At 44.1% G+C, this 18,707-nt stretch overlaps 1 protein-coding gene across 1 annotated transcript in view; it reads left to right on the top strand.

Annotated features, from left to right (window-relative positions):
* CNTNAP2 (contactin associated protein 2) overlaps positions 1–18,707 on the top strand; it is a 2,014,778-nt gene that overhangs the window by 260,653 nt on the left and 1,735,418 nt on the right. The gene's annotated exons all lie outside the window — the stretch shown is intronic.

Genomic DNA, 18,707 nt, shown 5'->3' with positions numbered 1-18,707 from the left:
TTAAGATGAATAATTGAGCTCTCTGGCCTTTCTCAGCCATGTTGTTTCTTATTTCCTGAATTGCCTATCCATGTGGCTGAACTTTTGTCCAAGGCTGAGCTTCAGTAAATTATCAGTAATTAAAATTGCTGCAGTGGAACCCAGGGCTGGAGGTCGGAGAGCCTGACATGCCAGATCCTGGCAGAACAGAGATCATCAGATCTTTTATTAAACACCTGCTTCTGGGATTTGTACAATTTTACCTACATTAGCTGGCAAGATGTTCTGAACAGCAGGAGCACTGCAGATTTGATTCAACAGTAAATTATGGTCAATTAAGCAACAGCTATTTATACTACATAAATTCTGTCTAATGGCAGAGCGAAGTAGAGCTGGTTTTCTGCTTTGGGGTTATACCTTTTGGAGTGATCCTGATCAAACCAAACTGGATCTTAATAACTGACACATGAATACTTATTTCTGTTTTGTTTAGCAATTATTTTATCACAGGATATGATTGTTGAAGATCCAAGTCCCCTATGACTTTTAATTAGCAATGTTATCTTTTATGTCAGTTTCTTGTCTTTGGATTTTTAGATGGTGGCAGTTATGTCAATACATGAGGTATAAAGAGAATTCATGGTTGTAGCAATTCCCCACTAAGTTTCTCTTTTTGGGCCAGAGTCTCACATTTCTACAGAAAATTCATCTGCCTTTTTGAATTGCAAGCTGTCCCCATTTGCATTCCCTTATTTCCTATATTTACAATGGTTCACTTCAGTGACAATTTCCAGCTGGTTTCCGGCATGTTTGATGTGTTTATTAGTCCCGCTGCATCATTAATGACATAGTATATAACATAGTTTATATCTATCAGCATTTCATTCAAAGTTACACTGCTCTACAGGTTTTGTAGTCTTAAGCCTGTATGCACATTATGCACAACCTCAGGACTACAAGATGATCTAAGGGTGCTATCCTATTCAGATAGGCAGCCACCTCCAAACTCAGAGGTGACTGCCTATCCAGTGCAGGGTAGGAGAAGCACGGAGGGTATCATTCCCTCCACGCTTCTCCTGCCCTGCATTTTCAGCTAGACAGCCGATTGTGGCTGTCTAGTCGCGGGAGGGCTGAGCAGGGGAGGAGGCTGCTGTATGACACATTGGATGTGTCATATAAGCATTTCTGCCCTCCCCGCCCCAGAACACCCCTTTTCAGCCACTCTGCGTCTGTGCTCCTCTTGCTAGCACAGAGGATAGGGCTGTTCTGCGCTGCCTCAGAGGCAGCATAGAAGTGGGGGGAGATCAGTTCCTGGAAAACCAGATATCCTATGGCCAACTAGATGGTGTCTAGCGACCATGGGATTGCTCCCTCCATTAAGCAAAATAAATATGTTTGAGAACTACATTAGATGTTTACAGCATGTTTTTTCACAGTGGGTGCATTGCAATGGCTTCAATAGAAGCAATGACAATTTTTCTGATTCCATTTTGCATTAGGAGATCCCCCAATTTTCCCCCACCCCTACATTTCATTTCAGGCAAAAATTGATAGCCTTGGAAAGTTGTATCCAAATTAAACATCTGATAATGATTAGTTCAGATTAACCAAATATTAAAGGACAAGTGTGTGCTTGGCATTAACAACATGGAATACTGTTTAAGGGAATAATTAAATGGTACAAGAATCACAGCTTTGCCTCCAAAGATAGCAACTTTCAGGTGGCCACTTCAGGCAATTGATTTTGGATGTTATCAAAGGGCAGCAATTTGTTTATTTTATTTATTATTGTATTTTTACTAATGGAGAGGGATGGAGGTCGTTGTGGGATTTTCTTCCTCAGGTAGCAAAATAACTTGGTTGGCCTTGGGTAGGGATGTGTGAAAAATTGGTTTCATTTTGTTTTTGATCAGCATTGACTCAATTTGCACCTTCCAAAAATGGACTTGGACATGATGAGGTCAAAGTCTGTACATTTCCAGGCTTGCAATGCGATTTGCAAAGTAAATGTTTTCAACACCACTCATACATCTGAAAAATGTGCATGGGAAATGCATGGTTTTGAAAAATGCACACAGAGATGCTTTAATCAAAGGGAGAAGAATGCATACATTTCAAAGATGTAGACATTTGATGAGTACATTTGGAAGTATACATATGAAAATATGCATGGATTTTCATGCAGGAAAAAACAAAACCCAAAGCGTGTGATCCAATATGGACTTCAGTCCGAACGAGATTCAAGATAGAATTTGGAGAACTTCAGGGAGTTCGGGTTTTGCTGATTCACACATCCCTTGGGTAGCATGTACCATGACTTGAGGAAGCGGGGACTCAACATTTGTTGCTCTGCCTCAGCCAGCAAAATGTCTTGGGCCGGTCCTGCCTGTGTTGAACTCATCCTCCATAGCATGTAGTGCAACTGACACTGTGTCTTGACATAATTGCCTTCTCCCTGCTTCTCATCATAGTCTGCCATTTGTGGACATGTAGAAATAAGCAGTGTAATATGATGATAGGACATAGGAAAAACTGTGCTAATCTTTACAGAGTGGAGAATGGGGGACCAGACGTGGGGCTGTCATTTTCAGCAGTTCTCATCCTCCATGTAGCTAGGAATGTATGTCTCATGCCCCCATCAGAAGACTCCTCTCAGGAGGAAGATTTAGAGGCCCCAATTCAGGATGATGCCCAGGCCCTGTCAGGGCCCATGCCATGACAGGGGCCTGACCCCATGGAGGAGCCTGGTGAGGTCCTGGCCCCTCAGAAAGAGGGGGAATCTGCCTCAGAGGAGGGGGCTGAGTGCCCCCCCCCAAGTCCCAGGGAGCCACAGCATTAGAGGAGGCAGGCCCAGCTCAGCTCTTATTGGGAGCTGTCCCTGTTCAGCATGTAACTCCTTTGCTGAGGGAACTACACTGGCTGCCTATTAGCTACCAGGCCAAATTTAAGGGTTTGATATTAGTGCACAAAGCCATAAACAACTTGGGACCAGGATACCAGAGACAACGCCTTCTCCCTTACCAATGTGCCTGCTCTCACTGAAGTCATTGGAGGGCATGTCACTGGTGGTTTCTCATGGACCTATGGCCTGGTTGGAGTCCACCAGGAGAAAAGCCTTCAGTGTGGTAACCTCTTTTCTTTGGAATTCCCTGCCCCTCAGGCAGGAACCAGCACTATGCTGTTTCAAGCGCCTCCTGAAAACAGCACTGTCCCAGGAGGCATTCCTTAATTGACCAGTCACGGTTTCTATTGGTATTCTGTTTTTAAAAATAGCGTAATTTTAATCTGGTGTTTTAATCTTTTCATCCTTTTACTGTTTTATCTTTTGTGTTCACTCGTCTGAAATCTGTTCTAGATATGGAGCGAAATACAAGTATTGTAAATAAAAGAAACTCCAAGAACCTTGACAAAGTGCCAGGCTGCAGCAGAGGTCTACTTGAGAGGAAAGGGGCACCTCATGAGTAGCGGGCCCTCCTCATGAGGAGGACTCCCTACAATCAAAGTAAACTACTGCAACTGGGGCTTGGGTGGGGGCTTTGTCAGTTCCAGGTTTAAAAGCCCAGTAGAAGCTTATAGAAGCTGCTGGAAACAATGTCTATGATTAATGCTGGCTCCAGTCTGCTCTCCTGCCTGTGGGCCCTGCTCTGTAAGTGGCCTTGGCCCTTTTGCCTATACTGCCTGACTTTACTATTTGCTACTTTGGATCTGACTAGGACTGTTCGTGAACTGTGTCTGGGCTTGTCCCTTCATTGTCCCTTCATCTTCTGACTTACCAGACTTCACCTCAACACTCAGCAGTAGGGATGTCAGAGAAATCTGCCATGAATTCAAATGAGGCTGGATTCTTTGGAATCCGGCCTCTGGAATCAGCGGCGGAATGGCCTCACTTACCTCCGCTCCAGGAGGATTCTGGCTGGAACGGCACTTGGCTGCTTGAGGCTTAACAGGAGCCATTCACCTCTGTGCTGATTGCCATTTTTCTTTAAAAAATGGCGATCAGCAAGATGTGCCATAGACTTATATGGAAGATTCACAGCTCTATTTTGTGTATAAGTCTATGTGTCCATAGATCGTTCTAGTCTCCCCTTCCCATTCCAGGCCAGCTATGTGGGGGCAGCAGCTTGACAAGACTCTTGACTCTTGTCAAGCTGCTGCCCCCACGTAGCTGGCCTGAAATGGGAAGGGAAGCCTGCCCTGGAACAATCTATGGACACATAGACTTATATGCAAGATTCACAGCTTGTTCTGACTCATACGCTTCAAGGAATCTGGCTCAACAAGCTTTGGTTTTGCTGATCCACACATCTCTACTTGTAACACACAGCTCTGCCTTAATAAAGACTTTTATTTTAAGGACATTTCTTCCCCGCTCCTTATTCATGGATGATTATTCTAGCTTTCCCTTTTCTGCAGTGGTGTCAGTGTAAACTCTTCACCTTCTTGAATGTAATTTGTCCTTGTTAAAAGTGTTTGAAAGCCCTAAAGAACAGGCTAATGTTCAACACAATTAAGTTTGGTGTAAACACTGGTAGGTACAGTGAATGTATTTTGGATATATAGACATAATCTACTTGGCAGACCAGAAGGGGGCAATGTGAATAATACAAGGTAATTGGCATAAATGTTGTTCAATAGTCAGGGTTTTCAGATGCTAGATAAATCAGCCTGGAAAACTCACTTTGCCTTAACCCCTGTGGAGGCAGTGCTCTATAGTGTATTAAATCTGTTTGTCATCCTCCTCTTGGGAATTCAGATAATCTGTAAAACTAATGTAGAATGATTATGTGGAGTGATACAACCTAGAAAGGAATCTGCTAAGCATCTCCTTAGAAATACAGGAGGATGAGCTTGGTAACCCCATCGAGAGCATCTGGATCAAAATAAATGGAGCAAAGAATAAAAGGAACCTGGTGGTTGGAGTCTCCTTTCCCAATCTTAAACCAGTCCGTTGTTCCGTGGTCTGTTCTTACCATTGCTACTTGGTCGTTATACAGATTCCTCAGGAGGCAGACAAGATGACTTGGTATCCCCATACCAACAAGAACTTGCCACAATTTGTGATGATCCACACAGTCAAAGGCTTTAGAATAGTCAATAAAACAGAAATAGATGTTTTTCTGAAACTCCCTGGCTTTCTCCATTATCCAGCAGATATTGGCAATTTGGTCTCTAGTTCCTCTGCCTTTTCTAAACCCAGCTTGTACATCTGGCAATTCTTGTTCCATGAATTGCTGGAGTCTACCTTGCGAGATCTTGAGCATTACCTTACTGGCATGTGAAATAAGTGCCACTGTTCGATAGGTTGAACATTCTTTGGTGCTTCCCTTTTTTGGTATGGGGATATAAGTTGATCTTTTCCAATCTGTTGGCCATTCTTGTGTTTTCCAAATTTGCTGGCATATGGCATGCATCACCTTGACAGCATCATCTTCCAAGATTTTAAACAGTTCAGCTTGGATATCATCATTTCCTGCTGCGTTGTCATTAGCAATGCTTCTTAAGGCCCATTCAACCTCACTCTTCAGGATGTCTGGCTCTAGCTCACTGACCACACTGTCAAATCTATCCCCGATATTATTATCCTTCCTATACAGATCTTCTGTATATTCTTGCCACCTTTTCTTGATCTCTTCTGCTTCTGTTAGGTCCTTGCCATCTTTGTTTTTGATCATACCTATTTTTGCCTGTAATTTACCTCCGATGTTCCTAATTTTCTGGAAGAGGTCTCTTGTCCTTCCTATTCTATTATCTTCTTCCGCTTCCGCGCATTGCTTGTTTAAAAATAATTCCTTATCTCTTCTGGCTAACCTCTGGAATTTTGCATTTAATTGGGCATATCTCCCCCTATCACTGTTGCCTTTTGCTTTCCTTCTTTCTTGGGCTGCTTCCAGTGTCTCAGCAGATTGCCATCTTGCCTTTTTGGTTTTCTTTTTTTTGGGGACGTTTTTTGTTGCCGCCTCCTGAACAATGTTGCGAACTTCTGTCCATAGTTCTTCCGGGACCCTATCTACTAAATCTAGTCCCTTAAATCTATTCTTCACCTCCACTGCATATTCATGAGGAATATTCGTGAGCTCATATCTAACTGATCTGTGGGTCTTCCCTATTCTCTTTAGTCTGATTCTAAATTGTGCAATAAGAAGTTCATGATCTGAACTACAATCAGCTCCAGGTCTTGTTTTTACCAACTGCATAGATGTCCACCACCTTTGGCTACAAAGGATGTAGTCAATCTGATTTCGGTGTCGACCATCTGGTGAAGTCCATGTATAAAGTCATCTCTTAGGTTGTTGGAAGAGAGTGTTTGTTATGCACAGTGAGTTGTCTTGGCAAAATTCTATCAGCTTATGTCCCACTTCATTTTGTTCTCCCAGACCATGCTTGCCTGTAATTCCAGGCATCGTTTGACTACCCACCTTAGCATTCCAGTCTCCTGTAATGAAAATAACATCTTTGTTTGGTGTACTATCCAGTAGGTGCTGCAGATCCTCATATCTACTTCTGCTATCTGCTATCTACATATCTACATAGATCCCTGATCTACTTCTGCTTCTTCAGCATCTCTGGTCGGGGCATATATTTGGATCACTGTGATGTTAAATGGCTTACCCTGAATTCAAATTGATATCATTCTGTCATTTTTTGGATTGTATCCAAGCACTGCTTTAGCCACTTTATTATTAATTATGAAGGCTACTCCATTTCTTCTGTGGTCCTCTTGTCCACAGTAGTAGATCTGGTGGTCATTTGATGTGAAGTGGCCCATTCCAGTCCATTTCAGTTCACTGACACCCAAAATGTCTATATTTAATCTTGACATCTCCCCAATAACCACATCCAATTTGCCCTGGCTCATAGATCTTACATTCCAGGTTCCTATGGTGTGTTGATCTTTAGAACACCGGATTCGTCGTTCACCACCAGCACCATCGGCTGCTAGCCATCCTTTCGGCTTTGAGCTAGCTGTGTCATCACATCTGGGGCTAGTTGAACGTATCCTCTGTTCCTCCCCAGTAGCATTTTGACCATCTTCCGACCTGGGAGTCCCATCTTCCGATGGTATACCGACATATCTCTGGTTGTACTGATCCATTTAGTTTTCATGGCAAGAATACTGGGGTGGCTTGCCATTCACTTCCCCAGGGATCATATTTAGTCTGACCTCTCTGCCATGACCTTCCCGTCTTGGGTGTCCCTTCATGGTTTAGCTCATGCCATCATTGAGGTGCTCAAGCTCCAGCACCACGACAAGGTAACGATCTCCTTTGCTGAAGGATGGCAAAATGATAACAGATGACAAAGAAAAGGCAGAAGTGCTCAATTCCTAGAACTCCTTCAAGGTAATTAGGGGGTCCTTGACCATATGCCTATCCATCTCAAGCTGCAATCTTGCCCCTTCAGCCTGCACTTCACCTTTGCCATGGGGGTCATAGACCCTCTTTTGGGAGAAGACTGAGCCAAAGTAGGAATTGAGCACTTCTGCATTTTCTTTGTCATCTGTTATCATTTTGCCATCCTTATTTCATACACGAACCACCATTTCTTTCCTATGTCTTTTACTATGCACGTAGCTGAAGAAAGCTTTTTTGTTGCTTTTAGCATCCTTCGCTAACTTCAGCTTGTTCTCAGCTTTAGCCTTCCTGACACCATCCTTGCAATTCTGTGCTACCTGCCTGTACTCTTCCTTTGTAGCTTGGCCTTCCTTCCACTGGAAACTGACCAAGGCAACTCCCTCATACCTGCCTACTCCCCTGTTTGCTGGTCATCGCCTCCTTATCTGCCTTGACTCTTCTCTTGGCCACAATTCAAGTAGAACATGTCCTGCCAGGAGTAGCTTGTACATGTCAACTTTATGCTTGGTATGGCTAATAGTTAAAGGTTGTTGTTTTTAATAGACACTTACAGCAACAGGATGCTTGCTTAAAAGTAGCATCAATGACTTTTGATGGCCAGTGACTACTAGGTTACTGGCACACCCTACCTGGAGGAGTGTGTAGGTGTAGAGAAATGAACAGATACCATAAAAGCACCCTTGTTGTCTAATAATCTCTTCTCGCAATGAAGCTGATCCTGTAAAGTTTGCACCTGGTGCCTCCTACCACTTGGGGAAGTGTGTGGCCTATGAGGTTGTCCCTGATAACATAACCTCTCTTCGTCTGGAGGGATAGGTACCAAAAAAGGAACACTTGAATTAATTCATGCTACAAGCAAAGTACACAAGGCGAAACTTTTTCATGGGTCTACACTTGTAGGAATGGTAACAGTAGACATTAATATTCCCATTTGACAAGTAACCAAATGAGGATGAAGGACAGGCCAAGGCCACTCAAGTTCATTGCTATGCTGAGGTTTGAGTACAGCTCCATGTACACAATGCTCCAGACATTCAACCACAATGTCTCCCATCCATTTCCTAGCAATTGTTTGGAACAGACCTTCTAGTTTTTGGAACTAACACCCCCATACACGTTTACTTTTTGAATAGAAATTCTTTAAGAGAATAAAGAAGTAATCTGTTTTCCTAGCCTGTCATTCTACTCTTTCAAGCAGCAATTTGTTTGTAATGTCGATGTTAATGTACAGCCAGATTAAAGTCAACTGTATGTTCCAGTCTGCCCCTTTGCGAAGCATTAATCTAGATTGTCAGCCTGATTTGAAAAGCTCCAGAATGGAAATATAGTGCTTGTCAGGCACTTCAGCTATAAGTGCATTGGTCCTTTTGCTGCTTGGATGCTTTTGCTGAAGCAGAGCTCCAATGTGGCATAAATCTGAGCTTTAAAAATACCAACACTGAACTTTATACTGAAACAAGGCTGAGCCTTTTTCAGAAACATTTTCTGCAGTATCAAAAAATGTCCTTCCCCTTTTGATAACCTCTAGCACCACTTCTGAATATGGTCATTATTCATTTGCATTGCCTACTTCTTTCTCTGTTTGGCTTCAGTGATGTTATTACACATCACCATTGTGTGATCCCCGATTGGCTGGAATCACCCCTGTGACTTCTCTAGCAAACATTACCCTCTAGGAACATAGGAATGTGACGAGTACCAGGATATTTGTGTTATCAACAGCAACTATTTTGTGAATGGCTACTGTTAATAATGTGATTGTCACTGTCAGTACTTTCTGCATTTAATTTCCTTCTGATTTCAGTGTTTACAATCTCAGCTCCAACCATATGTACAGTATATTTACCTGAAATTCTCAATAACACTCCATGCATTTGATGAAGTGAGGTATAGTCCATGAAAGCCTATGCCAGAATAAAATTGTTAGTCTTTAAGATGCCACAAGACTCTTCTTGTTTTTGCTGCAATCAGAATTTTCAGTTTCAGCCAAGGGAAATACTATCCAGTAGTTGCGCTGTGAAAATATGCCACAGTCACTATGATGAAACTACACCGCAGATTCCAACTATGTTAGGCTGTTCCAAGGAGTCCTATTTTTAAACTATTTAAAATTTTTGCTGCTGCTGCTGCTTTTAAATTCTTTTTGTTATGTGTTGTATCGATGGTTTTATTATATTTCTTTTTATTGTGAATGTTGCACTGAGAGCTTCTGCTATAGGGTGACTCATAAATAGCAATAATACTATCACTACTATTACTATTAATAATAATGTACGCACCTGAGTACATTGTACTAGAATAGGATTTCTATGAATCTGGCCCATTGTTTCTGCAGCAGACCAGATTTTCCTGAATTGCTTGGATTCCATGGACTTGTGGATCTTTTTTCTCCCCCTGGAATTTTACACAAACTTAGTTGTAGACAAATATGAAAACAAAAACAAACAGACAAAAATTCTATCCAAAAATGTGTATCCCCCCCCCATAGGCTAAAGCATGAATATGTGCATTTGTGGGGGTGGGTCGGTAGGATGGATTTGCCAATTTGCAGAACTGCAAATTTGGACAAGTGTGAATTTGCAGATGTGCAAGAAATTGGCAGAATCTGATTTTTTTTTCTTCCAGTGAGTGGATGACAGAACAAAAGGCACTCAACAGTTGATGAAACGCAGATGGAATGGATTCTACAAATCCCTACATATAATCTAAAACGATGTGTGAGTAGGGGGTGAATGAATTTTTGCCAGATTATAACTTACTATAGAGGACAAACCAGCATATGCAAAGCCAGTTGTCTGTAGCATCCAATCACATAGTAAAGAGAAGTCTGCTGTGTATCTGCACTTGATCAGAAATTTGTGGGATTCAGGGAGAGGTAAGATGGAAAGATGCTGTAGATATCCAACCTCTCATATGGTGGCATGAGCATCATGATTACAGCTTGAGAAATGGTTGTCTCGATTCAGTGCTAGTTCACAGAAGCATGATAATTGCTTGTTGTCATACCATCAAGTGAGGTCACTGAGTTTCATACCACTTGGTCTGAAGACCTAGGTTTTTCAATAGAACCATGAGACAGGATCGAAATTCCAATAGTAGTAGTGGTAGTAATACTAATACTAATAATTCCTGTTCCTTATTCATTCATTCATTCATTTCATTTCTATACTGCCCAATAGCTGAAGTTATCTGGGTGGTTCACAAAAATTAAAACCAAAGAGCACACAATAAAACAATACAAAATATATAAAACATTAAAACCATAGTAAACAATACAACCAGCATAAAACCTAGCAGCAGTGCAGGGATTTAAAATACAGATTTGAAACAGCAAAGCTAAAAGTCTAAAGAGTTAAAATGCCTGGGAAAATAAAAAAAGTCTTCATCTGGCACCGGAAAGAATACAATGTAGGTGCCAGGCGAACCTCACTAGGGAGCTCATTCCAGAGTCGGGGTGCCACAACAGAAAAGGCCCTCCTCCTAGAAGCCACCTGCCTCACTTCCTTTGGCAGGGGCTCATGGAGAAGGGCCGCTGAGGGTGATCTTAACATCTGGGCAGGCACATATGGGAGGAGGTGATCACGCTGTGAGTTGATGGGGAGGGGGACAACTATGCATGCAGACACTAGAGGAAGGGACAAGATGTATGAGGCAGCTGAGCTGGAGGCAGCTGCCTCATGCCAACTGACCAATGGGTAGGGCAAATCTGGCTGGATATTTCAGGCCAGATGACCTGTCTCCCCACCAGTTAGGCGTGGATCAGCATCCACCAGCCCTCCCATGTAGTGATGTATGAGAACTTCATTTCAGTTCACAAATCGCTCAAATGCCTTGCACACAACCCCGAATGCAAATGGGAGCTCATGTTGGATTCCTGCATTGAGTAGGGGGTTGGACTCAATCTTATAGGCCTCTTCCAACCCTACTATTCTATGATTCTCCAAAAATGTTAGCAAATTCCCAAACTTGCATTTGCAAAATGTGCACTTGAAAACATGCACAACTTTCTCAATGTGCACAGCTTTTCCCATTCAAACAAACCAAAAAGCAGGTCACAAATGGGAATGGGAGTGAACTGAACTGAGCTTTGAATTAAGCTTTGGAGAATTTCCAAATTCAATTGGAGCTCAAGCATCCCTGGTTCTTCCATCCCTACTGCCACGTGGTATCAGCGCGAGTGTTTCTGGCTGTCTTTTTTCTGTCGGATTCTCTTGCTTCTGCTGGCCTTGGTTGGTCATGAGCCTATCCTGCACCACCCTGTGGAGAGATGTAGTTTTTGGATGGGGAGCCTTTTCAGAGTAGGCATCAGTCAGTTGTGTAGTTTTGTCACAGCTCGCATAGTCTGTGCATGTAACAGGAGAAGGAAGAGAAGGAAGATGAGTAAGCACCCAAGAGCATAGTTGAAAGGGTGAAAGGGGAATCCCTGAGGTGACTCTTGAGGCTCTTAAGAGTCAGGGGAACAAGGATGGAAACCCCTTTGGAGCCCACCTGACTCAACCACCCAACATTAGCTGATTGGCCTGTTCGGTGGTCAGGCCTTCTGTGACACACAGTTGGATGTACAAGCTATGAGGAGCTAAGAACAGGAAGATGTGACTGCTGTTGGGGTCCAAGCTAGGATCTGATCTACCTTGGACCCCATCAGACAGAGGGATCTGACAATCTCGGTCTCACTGAGCTTCACTTTTTTGAGGCCAAGCTCATTTTGTCCTAGCTCTGTATGAATTTGTGGGTGTTTTTTTGGTTTTAAAAGCTGTATGGGAAATCATACATGTTTTTCATAATGTACACATTAATGCACACACTAATGTCTGACTTTTGGTGCACATTTTTGCATGTTCTCATTTTGGGACACATGCACCCATTGATTAAGGAGTGTGCAGATTTTATAAACGTATGCATCACTATTTGCACATTTTTCAAAAGTGTGCATATTGTCGAACACATTTTTTTTTCTTTAGTGGAACACATCACAAGCTTGGAAATAAATGGATTTCTGACTGCAAATTGTGTTTGGATCCACAACCTGTGAGTTGGGTAAATCCATAACCAAACCTTGAGAGAGTGATTTCTCACACATCTCTAGCCCAAGGCAGGGTGGAGTCACTCAAGCTGGAGCAAGAATTCTTCTGCTCTCACTTTTGCTGAAGAATGGGAGTTACTTAAACAGATAACCCATCCTGTTACACCTCCTTTAACAGGTTAATACAGTTGTGGCCTTTGTTAATCCAAATATACCTGTGTCTTGTCTCTTTATTCCTGAGTCTTCACACAACCACCTTCCAATAGAGACAGTTCATGCAAACAGCATAGCATCATCAAGTAATCAAGTGACACAATTTCAAGAGGCACATTCAGATTTTAAGCAGCCTTTAGAATCAATACTCATATTAACTTTTACTTTATTTTATTTGGCAGTAGAGTGCCATTTCCCTCTCATTTTTGCATGCTCTCCCATCTGACAGCTGGCGTTACTACATCCAATAACAGGGATATTCACCCTCTTTCCATCTAGAGATGTGCATGGACCCCCAGATCTGACTCAGAAGCCACTTCAGGCCTTCTGAGGTGGGCCCAATTTGGCTTGGGCTGATTCAGGGGGCCTGTCAGGAGCGCCCTTGCTGCCTTCTGTAATCCTCAAGTAGCTAGAATCAACACCCAGACAAAAGGGCTCTTTTCCAAGGCTTTATTTCCATTCAACCTAATGATGCTTACAGATGCTAATTGCTAGAGTCTAAGTGGAAAACTCAAAGGAGCAGCCTACCAGGGGATTCTAGCTTTAGGGAAGCAGTTGGTCTCCATTTGGAGGAAAAGCATGGCAATCCTGTGAACTTAAGGAGTAGGAGGGGAGAGTCCACCCCTTTCCCGTGGGGCATTGGCGCGCAGCTGTTGTCATCGCGCCAAGTGGGCTGAGCGCCTCCTCTCGGTGCCTGCAACCTCCCGCTTGTCTCTGCGCTTGCGCCCCATGTCTAGAAGCTCAAGTTGTCCCTCCCTCTCCCTTCCAGGGTCATTGTTGCTCTCAGGAATGTGAGCGGGGGAAGGCTCTCCCTCCAGCTGAAAAATGAGTGGGTTCCTCTCCCATGGATTGTATCTCTTCCTCAGAATCAGAACTGCTTTGGGACTCTATGGGCTCAGATCCAACCCTGACAGGGCCCCTGAATTGCCTCGGCTTATGAAGCCAAAGTAGGATTTGGACATCCAAATCCTACTTCACCCCTCAACACACCACCCAGACCCCCTCCAATGTGCTTCCCAGCCCCCAGCTCCTTACCTGAGCCCTTGTTCCATTGGGGGGGGCACCACCACCAGGAAAGCTGCTGCTGTTGGTGCTGCTGGGAGAGCTGCTGGGGAACACACCACCAGCACTGCCTGCCACTTCCTGCTAACCACCTGTTCTGCCCTCTTTGCAAGGAAGGAAGAACAGGCGATTAGTGGGAGGCACTGGCTGCCTGTCAAGCCTGCACAGCCTCCTTCCTCACATGGAAGGAGACCATGCAGATTGGACAGGCATGAGGGCAGGAGTCACCATCCAACTGTGCCCTCTCCCTTCCTTGCAAGGAGGTGAGGGCGCCCGGTTGGAATCCGACTCCTGCCTCTGCTCAAGCCTTCACAGGTTATCTGCTTGCGAGGAGCCCATGAAGCCTTGAGTCAGGCCAATGGTGGCAGCTCTCAACAAGGGCAGGCTGCCTCAGGGGGAGTCGCTGCCACTGCCAGCTCCTAGGCCCTCTGGACACATGCCAGCAGGCTTCTTGTTCGAGGGAATGGGGGAGCCATTTTTTAAATGGTGACTCCCTGTATTTCTAGAAATACAGGGAGTCATCTTTTTTAAAAAATGGCTCCCCCCCTTTCTCTGGAACAATAAGACGGCTGCTGACGCACGTCCAGAGAACCCAGGTAAGGAGCTGAGGGCTGGGCAGCGGTGTGAAAGCTGGGCCTCTGGATTGCACCAAAGCACTTGGGTCACGAAGAGTCGGACACGACTGAACGACTGAACAACAACAACAACAACAACTTCAGAGTGACACACTTTACTTCGGGCTGCTTCATGCCCCCTCTGCTTCAACTCGGAACTCAGGCTTTGGGACGAAGTGGTGCACAGCCTTGCTTCCATTCTGTTCTACTCCTGGTTCCTGGAGAGAGCAATCCTATGGCCGCTAGACACTTTCTAGTGGGCCCTAGGATATGCTCTATTCTGGGAACCAACCTCGGAGCCCATGCTCCAAGGTTGGTTCCCGGAAATCCAACTTCCCTCCTCATCTGTGCTGCTCAGAGGCAGCATGGAGAAGCCCTGTCCTCTGCACTCGGAAGATGAGTGTGGAGCGACTGAAAAGGGCAGGGCTGGGGATCGTTCTGGGGCAGGGAGAGTGGAGCTGCATGTACGACACATCCAATGTGTCATATGGCAGCTTTCTCTCCTGGCTGCCCCCCCTCCACCACCACTAGACAGTTGAAAATGGCTGTCTAGCAAAGAAGAGCAAGGCAGGAGAGTCACAGAGGGAATGATCCCCCTTGCCTCTCCTGCCTTGCTTTGGATAGGTGGTCAACCTCCGAGGTTGGAGGCAGCCACCTCTCTACTTAGGATTGTGCCCTAAACGTATGATAGTATTCAGTTGGGGTGAGAAGCAGTGGGCAGGAGGACCATTTAATACATTCACAATTTTACATTAAAAGTTCTGTATGGAGCAGTGCCAGCTTTGTAAATTATTGCAGGTGCTTGTACGTTTGCAGCTGTTTTTCCAGAAGATAAATCAATCCTGATTAGCTCATTCCTTCCTTAGAATTTAAAACATCTGTCAATGTAGGAATGCTTGCATGATGTTATAGATATGACCTGTAGGCCAAAGTCAATGGTGATTTAAATGACAAATGAGCTTCAAAGTGGATGCAACTAGCAAGGTACTGTAAACTGTCACATTTTGATGCATGTTGGAGGGCCAAATTCATCCAGACTTAACAACCACCACAACATCTAATGAGAGTTTCAGATATTTAAACCATGGTTGCCTTCGGTTCTGGAAGATGACCACCTCCCATATTAAGCTCCTGTTGAGTTCAGATTTACTGGAATATTTCCCCGAATGTCTGGGGTCATCTTCTTTGCTATTCCAGACTCCAGTTTGTTCTGAACATGCTGCCATTTTCTAAAACAATTTCAGAATAGCCATCATGTACTTTTCAGTTCTGGCAAGAGTATCAACCACAGCTCCAGAAAATATTTGGTGCTGGGCCTACTATGTCATCAGCACCAGCATTCCTGTGATGTTTGGTTTTCAATTATATTTTAGGGGAGAGACTAGGGATGTGTGATTCAACAAAACACAAGTCCACCAAAGTTCTCCAAATTCCATCTCAAAGCTTTTTCTGTCTCGAGTCCATATCAGATTGTGACCTTTGTTTGTTTTTCTTTTCACATTAAAATCCATACATATTTCCTTGCACATTTTTCCAAATGTATGCATCAATTATGTGCATTTTAAAAACATACATATTGCTCTCCCATTGATTAAAGTGTATTTGTGCACATTTTTCAAATGTAAATTTTTTTTCATGCACATTTTTCAAATGTACGCTTGCTGTTGAATGCATCTTTTTCACTCCATAAATCCCATTGCAAGCTAGGAAACATATGGACTTTGACCAGAGATTGAGTCTCAGACTGTGTTCAATCCTGAAAGTGCAAACTGGGTAAATCCTGATCAAAAATGAACTGAAATGAATTTCTCACACATCTCCAAGAATACCATAGCTCAGTGATGGAAAACATGTGCATACAGAAGGTCCAAAATTCAGTCCCTGGCATCTTCCCTTAGAAGGATCAGGTAGCAGGTGATTGGAAAGACTTTTGGATGAGATTCTGGAGAAACACTATCTGAATAGGCAATACTGACTAGGGATGTACGAAAGTCACTTACCTGGTCTCGCAGCTTGCTTCGCGGTATGGGGGAGGCGCTTCGCTTCTCCCCCCGAAGTTCAGGCCAGGGGGGGAGGCTTCCCGCCTTGCCCGGCCGAAATTCAGGCCAGGGGGGAGGCTTCCCGCCTCGCCCGGCCGAAATTCAGGCCAGGGAGGAGCACCCCATCTCCCCGGCCGCGAAGTTCAAAAGAAAAGTAAAAAAAAAAAAAGCCCCGTGATAGGCTGTGTAATGATTAACGTAGCCTATCACGGCTAGATCTGCAAAGTCACCCATGATAGGCTACATGACGATTAACGTAGCCTATCACGGCTGACTTTGCAAATCTAGCCGTGATAGGCTACGTTAATCGTTACGTAGCCTATTACAGGGGCGTTGTTTTTTTTTTACTTTTCTTGTAATGGCGGCGGCAGCAGCCGGTCGAAAGACCAGCTGCCGCCCCCGCCCCTGATGAAGACCTGCCGAACTGCAGCCGGGACCCGCCGCCGGGAGCGACATTCATGAAAGCTAAGTCCCATCCTGGGGGGGGGCGGGGGGGTGGAGAATTTCTCCCCGAACAACCTTCGGAGGATCAAATGCATTGGCACTCGGCCCCCTGAAGTTTCGGGGAGAAATTCTCCCCCATCCCTATGAGCTAGATTGAATGAAAAATAGTCTGACTCTGACAAGGTATAAGGTAGCTGGTTAGAGATAGGGATGTCAGCAAAATCTGCAATGGAATCAAATGAATCTGGATGTCTGTGAATCTGACCTGTGGATTCTGCAGTATACTGGCTTTTCCCAGGTTGCACAGATTCTGCAGACTTGCAGACCAGGTTTGTTTGTTTGTTCGTTTTACTTTCCAGAATTTTATGCAAATTTAGTCATAGAAAAATATGTAAAATTAAACAAAACCTTGCCCTAAATACACATTTATTCCATAGGCCAAAGCATGAAAACACACATCTTTGGAGGGCATTTGCACATATACACAAGTGCAAATTTGTGCTAATTTTGGAAATTGAAGAAAACACACAAAACAATTCTGTCAATGAGCAGATGGAATGAAATCTAACTGGACCTGACAATTTCCGAAATGCAGACTGAACAGATTTTACTAAATCCATTCAGCCCTAGTTAGAGACAAAGGCAGTATTTGCATATCATACTAAACCATGGTTTAAGGCAAGGGAAACAATGTGGTGCCCTCAGACACCTTTCTTGGCATCCACTGAGGTGCCCTACCCCTCCCATTTTCTTAAAAACGAACACCCATTTTCTTACTGGTATTGGGATTGCTGCCTCAAAACGAAGTGAGGGCCTCAGCTCCCTGCCATCTTCATTTCCCATGAATGTCTTGGGCCCACATGTGGGGCTCTGGGACAGTGTTGGGAAATGAAGATGGTGAGTGGTTGCAGGCCAAGTGGTTTCCTCCACTGCACTCCCCGCCACCAAGAAAAAGAAGGGGGGAATAAACATGACTCTGGTCTACTCTATCTGGTAAACCGTGTGTGTGTGTGGGGGGGGCAGGGTATAGACAATAGTGTGGGGCTAGGGAGAGCAGCACAGAGAGTTCTTCTGCTTATCTTACTTATGAAGTGGCTCAGGAGTGTATACAAGTGTTCTCTCATTCATTGTACAATAATCTTTCTACACCTGTATCCAGAACCAACCCTCAGAAATTTAACATTTGGCCTAAACGAATGACATCTAGAGCCGAGCCAAAATTTCTCAGAATACATTTTTTCTCAGAAAAATACAGAGATTTTTTTCTTTTCTTACTCCGCCCCCCTAGGAAATAAAATACCACTTTGCAGAATTTCCCAAAATGTGGCATAAATTGCCACATTTCAGTGGCAATTTATGCAAATCTCTATTTGCACTAACTGTGGCCTGATCCCCGCCCCCAATGGAAAAAGTCCCTGGAGTTTAGGGAAAATGTGAGCTGAGTCAGGCAGGCAGCAAAGGTTCACCTAGCCCCCAAAAGGGTAGATTTCCAAGCAGCGAACATACCTATTACCAGTACACTTGCAGAGCTCTTCACATTAGGGATGTGAATTCAAGTTCAGCTAATGCAGTAACTAAAACTAAGTCAATGTCATTTTCCTCATTACATTGGCTTAAAACAGGGGCGCAGAACGTTTCACTCATGGGCCTAACCTGGACTGTGGGGGACCCCAGTGTGGCTTGTCCCACCTCTTGGTGTCCCTCCAGGGACTAAGGTAGGGCTAATTCAATCTATGGAGGAAATTTGGGCAAATTAGGACATTTATGCAAATCAAACTGGGAATTAGGAACAAGACGAACATGAGTATGTGCTCGTCAATTTGTGAATATTTTTGGTGGACATGTACTTGTGCTTGCACTCACATTTGGAGCTTCAAACAGGGCATGATCTCACTTTTGCCAGCAAAACCCGAATTCTTCTACTTTCCTAAACTTTAAACTGAGATTGGAATTAGCAGCAGGGGTGCCGGGTGGCATGGGC

Source organism: Heloderma suspectum, chromosome 5 (genome assembly GCF_057233095.1).
Source record: "Heloderma suspectum isolate Gila_16-S chromosome 5, 16-S_ref, whole genome shotgun sequence".
NCBI classification, from domain to species: Eukaryota; Metazoa; Chordata; class Lepidosauria; order Squamata; family Helodermatidae; genus Heloderma; species Heloderma suspectum.
The sequence above is the reverse complement of the archived record's forward strand: the minus strand, read 5'-3'. Positions and strand labels throughout refer to the sequence as shown.